Source organism: Manis pentadactyla, chromosome 10 (genome assembly GCF_030020395.1).
Source record: "Manis pentadactyla isolate mManPen7 chromosome 10, mManPen7.hap1, whole genome shotgun sequence".
Lineage (NCBI taxonomy): Eukaryota > Metazoa > Chordata > Mammalia > Pholidota > Manidae > Manis > Manis pentadactyla.
Genome location: NC_080028.1, coordinates 99,407,732 through 99,417,244, shown reverse-complemented (window position 1 = coordinate 99,417,244; position 9,513 = coordinate 99,407,732).

Sequence of the window (9,513 nt, the reverse complement as noted above, 5' to 3'; positions counted from 1 at the left end):
TTTTTGTGCTCATATGAGTGAAAAGCTACTCAGGCAGAGGACTGTTTACTAATGTACTCGTCGGCTTTTTCAGTGAGAATGGGGAACGCAGAGTTTTCAGATCTATAACCAACTCACGTGAAAAGATGCTCAACATCATTAGCTATCAGGGAAATGCAAACCACTCTCACTGGGATGGCTGTAATTTGCAAGTCACCATAACAAGTGTTGGTGAGGATGTAGAGAAATCAGAGCACTCATATGTTGCTGGTGGGAATGTAAGAGGGTAAAGGGCAGTGGAAAACAGCCTGGCAATTCCCCAAATAGTTGAAAACATAGAATTACTATATGATTGAGCAATACCCAAGAGAATTGAACACATATGTCTTAACAAAAACTTGCAAATGAGTGTTCCTAACATCATTATTCATAAGATGTGAAAAGTGGAGACAATCCAATGTACATCAACTGATGAATGGGTAAACATATGTTCTGTCCATACAATGAAATATTATTCAGCCATAAAAAGAAATGAAGTAGTGATATATGTACAACTTGGATAAACCTTGAATGTATTATGCTTAGTGACAGAAGCCAGACACAAAACACCACATATTATATGATTCCATTTATAGGAAGTGTCCAGAATAAGCAAATCTATAGACACGGGAAGTAGACAATGGTTGCCAAGGGCTGGGGAGGATGGAGGGATTAAGGGGGTGGTGGCTAGAGGGTATGGGTATTCACTCTTTTTGGGGTAATGAGAATGTTCTAAAGTTATTTGTAGTGGTGGATACACAATTCTGAGTATTCCAAAGGCCATTGAATCATACACTTTAAATGGATGAATTATATGGTATATAAACTACATCTCAATAAAGCTGTTTACATAAAACCAATAATTCTATGCTAGAGCCAGTTAAAGTAAAGGGAGTATGTGGAATGGGAGTTAGAGTAGGCTGGGTTACAGACAAACACTCTGTACTCAGTGGTTCTTAGCGGGGGTTGGTAGCTGTAATGAGCCTCAGGAAGCATTTGGAAATGTGGGTGTTGGTTGACGGACTCAGTGACTGGAAGGTGCCATCAGCATTGAGGGGGTGAGAGCCGGAGACGCTAAGCATCCTGCAATGCCTGGGTCCTGCGTACCAAGATTGTCCCACCTAATAGCACCCCATTTCCTAACCCCTCCCTGCAACTGAAAGACTGCACAGGGAGATTTCTGGATGTTAACATTCATGAGATTTGGTGCTTTTCTACCTGAGGCTTTAAAAAGCTCTGTTGCACTTCTACAACCATTACAGTATTGTCTGCATCAGCTGTTTTCCAGCTTTATTGTGGTTTAACTGGTAAATAAAATTGTAAGATATTTAAAGTGTACATCATGATGATTTGATGTATGTCTATATTGTGAAAGGATTTCTCGCATCTAGTATATAAAAATATTTTTATATATTAAAATTATATATTTGTGAGACCATTCAAGATCTACTCTCATAACAAATTTCAATTATACAATATGGTGTTATCTACTGTAGTCACCATGTTTATATTGGATCCTTAGACCTTTTTCATCTTACATCTGCAAGTTTGTACCTTTTACCACCCTCTGTTTTCTCCTTCCCCCAGCCCTTGGCATCCTTTCTACTTTCTGTGTTTCTATCAGTTTGACTCTTTTTTTTTGAGATACCACGTATGGTTGATATCATGCAGTATTCGTCCTTGTCTGTCTGGCTAATTTCACTTCGCATAATGCCCTCAAGGTCCATCTGTGTTATCACAAGTGGCAGGATTTCCTTCTTTCTCATAGCTGAATATTTCATTGTATATCTAAACCACGTCTTCTTTATGCATTCATCTGCTGACGAACTCTTAGTTTGTTTCCACATCTTTGCTATTGTGAATATTGCTGCAGTGAACATGGGGGTACAGATATCTTTTCAATATCGTGTGTTCATTTTCTTTGGATAAATACCCAGAAGTGGGATTGCTGGATAACATGGTAGCTCTATTTTTAGGAACTTCTGTACTGTTTTCCATAGTGGCTGCACCAGTTTACATTCCCACCAACAATGCACACGAGTTCCCTTTCTCCACATCCTTGCCAACACCTGTTCTAATTTTTTTGGTAATAGCCATTCTAATATGTGTGAAGTGGTATTTCATAGTTTTGATTTGCATTTCCCTGAAGACTAGTGATGTTGAGCACCTTTTCATGTACCTGTTGGCCATTTGTGTGTCTTCTTTGGAAAAATGGCTGTTCGGTTCTTCTGTCCAGTTTTAAATTGGATTGTTTGTTTTTCTCTATTAAGTTGTGTGAGTTCTTTGTATCTTTTGGGTACTAACCTCTTATCAGATGGATGGTTTGCAAATATTTTTACCCATTCCATGGGTTGACTTTTCATTTTATTGATGGCTTCCTTTGCTGTGCAGAAGCTTCTGAGTTTCATGTGGTGCCACTTGTTTGTTTTTGCTCTTGTTTCCTGGGCCTCTGGCATCCTGCATCTGTTTCTGATCCTTGCACCAGATCAAACTAAACCAAGAGCTGGTACGTCCTTTAGCTCAGAGTCCTCACTTCTCAAGGATCTCTTGGCTCTGGTTTTTTCCCCAGGGACTTGTCCAGGTTTTGTTATTTGTTTAGGGGTTATTTTAAGCCAGCTGGATCAGTTTTGAGGCAGATCTTTTGGGTACTTACACAGCATTATTTTTTATAACTGGTCATGACTATTTTCAACCAAGTATAAGTTCTAAGGCAGAAACATTTCCTTTTTAAGGCGCCGTTTCTCTGTCAGTTAAAAAGCCTAATCCAAAAGATTAGCAAAAATAGCTGCTCGTTAAATAGCTTGAATATGGGAAAAGCAGGCACTGCTTCTGCTCAGTGAACTTCTCTGGGTGAGAGAAAGAAATAAGAAAACCGAGGATTGCTATGGACAGCTATGAATAGTGAGTTCCTTAGTAGAACCAGGATTTATTTTTTTTGTTGTTGCTGCTGTTTGTTTTAAACCAGAGGGCTTATCTTCATCAATGATAAACAGCATATAGCGACCCAAAAATGCAGTCCCAAAAATTTACATTAAAGAACTAGTCCACTAATGTCTTTTGGGTCACCCCTGTACACCTGCTGGTGGGTCTGTCTTAGTGGGTTTGGTCCATTTTCATCCGGTCCTGGGGCTTTCCCCACAGATTCAGGGGCACAGGTCTCAGCCTCCTTCAACTTTGGCAGCCACAGGCCCAGAGTCAAGCTTTGTCTTCAAAGATTGCAGATAAACAGGGCATTTCCCTTTGGGAAGTGCTTGAAGTTGCTTTTTAACTTAACACACAAACACACCCTTGAAAAAAATTATGCCAAGTGAAGTAAGCCAGACACAGAAGGACAGGTATTATAGGATTCCACTTGTATGAGGTCCCCAGAGGAATCAAGTTCATAAGACAGAAAGTAAAAGGGTGGGTACCAGGGCTGAGGTCGGTGTGGGGGGGTTAGTGTTTAATGGGGACAGTGTTTCAGTTTGGGAGGGGAGATGATGGTGGGGACAGCTGCACAGCAGTGTGAATATGTTTCGTGCTCCTGAACTGTACTCTTAAAAATGGTTGAAGTGGTAAATTTTGTTGTATATATTTTGCTACAGTAAAAAATTTCTCACACACACACACACACACACACACACACACACACACACACACACACACAAACACACACTCCATTAGCCTGTATGAAGCTTCATGGGCTGGGAGCTCAATAGGACGACTTGCAAGTCATTCAGACCAGGGCGTGAATCTTGCGTCCACCACTAACTTGGCAAGGCACGTAACCTCTGACCCTCAGCTACCTTCTTTATAAAATGATGTTAATAATATCTTTGTCGTTAGGACAGTTGTGGCGAATCTTGTGTGCTAAGATAAGCATGCAAAGTGCTTTGTCCTGTGCTTGGCACATGGCAGACACCCAACAAATCGTAGATACAATTGGGAATAGAGTCTTTGTCTGCTTGAGAGCTTAAATCCAGCTCAATACTAGTTAATTAATTTTAAAAGAATAGCTAGCTCTAATAATGTTAAGACTTTCTTTTTTAACTTTCTAGCTAGCAGTCTGGTTAAAAGTAAGATTAAAAAAATGACTTTCAGCTTCATAGTTGCCACTCCTAAATGCAGCTGTGTCCTAAATGCTGTGTGTGTACACTGGGGGCATGGGGAAGGGTTGTTTTACAGCTGAACTTCAGAGGTTGTTATTGGCATTGGTCTACTGAATTTATTTTGACAGTAACTTTGAGGTCTGCTGGGAGGCAAAAACTACTTAAAATGGCACTTTGAGTTCTTGGCCAAGTGTCCGTGCTTCCTGCCCGCTGGAATTTGGGTTCCTCAGCTTTCTTGATTTGACCACTATCTTAGCAAACAGAACTCAATTTTAAATGAACTGTCAATTTGGCCAGTCTGTTGGTCAGTCACTATTCCCATTTTGCATTTCAAATAAAACTAGAAGTTGGAATAAATTAATTTAAACTGAACTTTAATGATAGAATTACTTTGGTTTAAAGACATGCATTTAATTTTAGTTCGGGAGGATTAAGACACGAGCATATGTGTTCTTTTAACAAATCATTTTTTCCCTGCCCCCAAAGCATCTTTTCAGTTGATCATGACATTGGGATTAATTTGCTCACCAAATTAATCCCTTTCATTGTTGTTTAAACATTTTTTATCTCAATTAAATTTACATAACACAGGTTAATCATTTCAGAGTAAACAGTTTAGTAGTTTAGAAGAGCCACAGTGTTACCTGGACAACACCTGTATCAAGTTCCAAAACATTTTCATCATCCCAAAAGGAAACTTGAACCCATGAAGCAGTTGCTCACCATTTCCTCTCCCCACTGGCAGCCACTAATTCCATTCTTTTTTCTATGGATTTACATATTCTGGGTATTTCATAAAAATGGAATCATAAAACAGGTGATCTTTTGTGATTGGCTTCTTCTCAGTTAGCGTAATGTTTTCAAGCTTCATCCACATTGTGGCATATATCAGTACTTCATTCTCTTTTGTGGCCAAATAATATTTCTGCGTGTCGATCTATCACAGTTTGTTTATCCAGTCATCTTTGATGTACATTTGTGCTGTTTCCTGCCAGGCTGATGGGCCCAACTGGGACTGTGCTTTACTGGCAAACGGCAAGCACAATGCACCCTCTTCCATATCCACCACTGGATCTTGCAGCATTTTCTCCCTTATGTTCCAGCCAGAACAGTTGTCATGTGTGAAATCCAATGAATGAAGATTAATTTCACTGAAGTTCCTAGATCTGGAGTTTGTAAATTATTATACTTTGGGGACTTTAATTCTCTTAGGATTCATTTTTATATTCGCCATTTGGAAGACTTCATGCTCTTTTCTTAACATCAGAAAATTCATAAGGTCATTGTCACTTCAGTCAACAACCTAGTATTTTATTCTAAACCATGCAAAATGTTTGTTTTATTTGGAGGTTTCTCTAGCTTCCGTTGTATAACATTTATGTATCAGTGGTCCAAGTTCAACTGGTCATAAAAATCACTGGAAATAATTAATAGAAGTGCAGACAGCCAGACCTTGTCCCCAGATAGCTCAGTTTAGAAAGGCTGAGTGCGACCCAAGAATCTGCATCTTTTCATGCACCAAGGTGGCTTGTGGACAAGAGTTTGTGAAACAGTGGTTATGCAGACATCCTGAGGTATCCAGTAAAAATCTATCAGCTTGGTTGATGGAACTTTTTTTGGCATGGCAACTGGAAAGATACATTTAAAACAATTCATTAGAGTCCTAAAGAGTCCATCACCATAAAATATGTTAAATGAAAATGGGAGAAACATTTAAAAAATTTTTCTGAAAGTAGGTTTTGTTAATCAAGAGGAACTTTGTATCTGCCATGTACAGGGAGGTCCTCTGTACCCTTCATCCAGTGTTGCCCAGTGGTAACATCTTGCATAATTATGTACTATATATATATATATGACTATATACATTACATATATACATATATAATATGTATTACATATATTGTAATAACCAGGAACTTGACATTGATATAGTCTACAGAACTGATTCAGATTTCACCAGTTTTATTCATCTGTGTGTGTGTGTGTATAAGTAGGTGTGTAGCTCTATGTAGTTTTATCACATATGTAGATTCATGTAAACACCTCATAATTAAGACACAGAGCGGTGTCATCACCACAGGGGTCCCTAGCGATGTCTCTGTCTAGCCACACCTACCCTTCTCCCAGCCTTCATCCTTTACCCTGGCAATCACTAGCCCTAATCTGTTTTCTGTCTCTATAATGGAATCATACAGTATGTCACTTTTGAGATTGGCTTTTTTCATACAGCGTAATTCCTAGAGAGGCATCTAAGTTTCTGCATTGTATTAATAGTTTATTCCTTTTATTGATACATGGTATGCCATGGTATAGATTTATCACAGTTTAACTATTCACCTGTTCAAGGATATCTTTGTCATTTCCAGTTTGAGCTATTACAGATACGGTGGCTATGAACATTCATGCACAGGTGTTTGTATGAACACAGATTTCCATTTCTCTGGTATAAACTCCCAGGACTGCAATTGCTGGGTTATATGGTAAGTGCATACTCACTATTGTAAGAAACTACCAGGCTATTTCCCAGATACTACTAGGCTGTGGAACACTAAAATGGCTGCACCATTTTACTTCCCACCAGCAAAGTATGTGTGATCCAGTTTCTCCACATCATTGCTAGCATTTGGTATTGTCACTATTTTTAATTTTAGCCATTCTGATAGGTATGTGCTGATATCTCATCGGGGTCTGAATTTGCATTTCCCTAATGGCAAATGAGGTTGAACATCATTTCACTTGCTTATTTGCCATCTGTATATCCTTTTTGGCAAAATATCTGTGTATGTCATTTGCCCATTTTATTTATTTATTTATTTATATTTTGATATAATTAATCTACAATTAGATGAGGAACATTATGTTTACTAGACTCCCCCCATCACCACATCCCCCCAACAAACCCCATTACAGTCACTGTCCATAAGCATAGTAAGATGCTGTAGAGTCACCACTTGTCTTCTCTGTGTTGCACAGCCCTCCCCATGCTCCCCCCAACATTATATGCTAATCATAATGCCCCCTTTCTTCCCCGCCCCCTTATCCCTCCCTTCCCACCCATCCTCCCCATTCCCTTTCCCTTTGGTAACTGTTAGTCCATTCTTCGGTTCTGTGATTCTGCTGCTGTTTTGTTCCTTCAGTTTTTTCTTTGTTCTTATACTCCACAGATGAGTGAAATCATTTGGTACTTGTCTTTCTCTGCCTGGCTTATTTCACTGAGCATAATACCCTCTAGCTCCATCCATGTTGTTACAAATGATAGGATTTGTTTTCTTCTTATGGCTGAATAATATTCCACTGTATATATGTACCACATCTTCTTTATCCATTCATCTACTGATGGACACTTAAGTTGCTTCCATTTCTTGGCTATTGTAAATAGTGCTGTGATAAACATAGGGGTGCATCTGTCTTTTTCAAACTGGGCTGCTGCATTCTTAGGGTAAATTCCTAGAAGTGGAATTCCTGGATCAAATGGTATGTCTATTTTGAGCTTTTTGAGGAACCTCCATACTGCTTTCCACAATGGTTGACCTAGTTTACATTCCCACCAGCAGTGTAGGAGGGTTCCCCTTTCTCCACAACCTTGCCAGCATGTGTTGTTGTTTGTCTTTTGGATGATGGCAATCCTTACTGGTGTGAGGTGATATCTCATGGTGGTTTTAATTTGCATTTGTCTGATGACTAGTGATGTGGAGTATCTTTTCATGTGTCTGTTGGCCATCTGAATTTCTTCTTTGGAGAACTGTCTGTTCAGCTTCTCTGTCCATTTTTTAATTGGATTATTTGCTTTTTGTTTGTTGAGGTGCGTGAGCTCTTTATATATTTTGGATGTCAACCCTTTATCGGATCTGTCATTTATGAATATATTCTCCCATACTGTAAGATGCCTTTTTGTTCTATTGGTGGTGTCCTTTGCTGTATAGAAGCTTTTCAGCTTGATATAGTCCCACTTGTTCAGTTTTGCTTTTGTTTCCCTTACCCATGGAGATATGTTAATGAAGAAGTCACTCATGTTTATGTCCAAGAGATTTTTGCCTATGTTTTTTTCCAAGAGTTTTATGGTTTCATGACTTACATTCAGGTCTTTGATCCATTTCAAATTTACTTTTGGGTATGGCGTTAGACAATGATCCAGTTTCATTCTCTTACATGTAGCTGTCCAGTTTTACCAGCAGCAGCTCTTGAAGAGGCTATCATTTCCCCATTGTATGTCCATGGCTCCTTTATCATATATTAATTGACCATATACGTTTGGGTTAATATCAGGACTCTCTATTCTGTTACACTGGTCTGTGGCTCTGTTCCTGTTCCAGTACCAAATTATCTTGATTACTGTGGCTTTGTAGTAGAGTTTGAAGTTAGGAAGCAAGATTCCCCCCCGCTTTATTCTTCCTTCTCAGGATTGCTTTGGCTATTCAGGGTCTTTTGTGGTTCCATATGAATTTTAGAACTATTTGTTCCACTTCATTGAAGAATGCTGTTGGTATTTTGATAGGGATTGCACAGAATCTGTAGATTGCTTTAGGTAGGATGGCCATTTTGACAATATTAATTCTTCCTAGCCAAGAGCATGGGATGAGTTTCCATTTGTTAGTGTCCTCTTTAATTTCTCTTAAGAGTGTCTTGTAGTATTCAGGGTATAGGTCTTTCACTTCCTTGGTTAAGTTTATTCCTAGGTATTTTATTCTTTTTGATGCAATTGTGAATGGAATTGTTTTCCTGATTTCTCTTTCTGCTAGTTCATCATTGGTGTATAGGAAAGCAACAGATTTCTGTGTATTAATTTTGTATCCTAAAAATTTGCTGAATTCAAATATTAGTTCTAGTAGTTTTGGAGTAGTCTTTAGGGTTTTTTAAATTTTTTTTTTTTTGAAAGGGCAACTCTCATATTTATTGATCAAATGGTTGTTAACAACAATAAAATTCTGTATAGGGGATTCAATGCACAATCATTAATCAACCCCAAGCCTAATTCTCAACAATCTCCAATCTTCTGAAGCATAATGAACAAGTTCTTACATGGTGAACAAGTTCTTACATAATGAATAAGTTCTTACATGGTGAACGGTGCAAGGGCAGTCATATCACAGAAACTTTTGGTTTTGATCACGCATCATGAACTATAAACAATCAAGTCAGATATGATTATTCATTTGATTTTTATACTTGATTTGTATGTGAATCCCACATTTCTCCATTATTTAGTTTTTTAAATAAAATGCTGAAGTGGTAGGTAGATGTCTTTAGGGTTTTTTATGTACAATATCATGTCATCTGCAAATAGTGACAGTTTGACTTCTTCTTTACCAATCTAGATTCCTTGTATTTCTTTGTTTTATCTGATTGCTGTGGCTAGGACCTCCAGTACTATGTTGAATAGCAATGGGGAGAGTGGGCATCCCTGTCT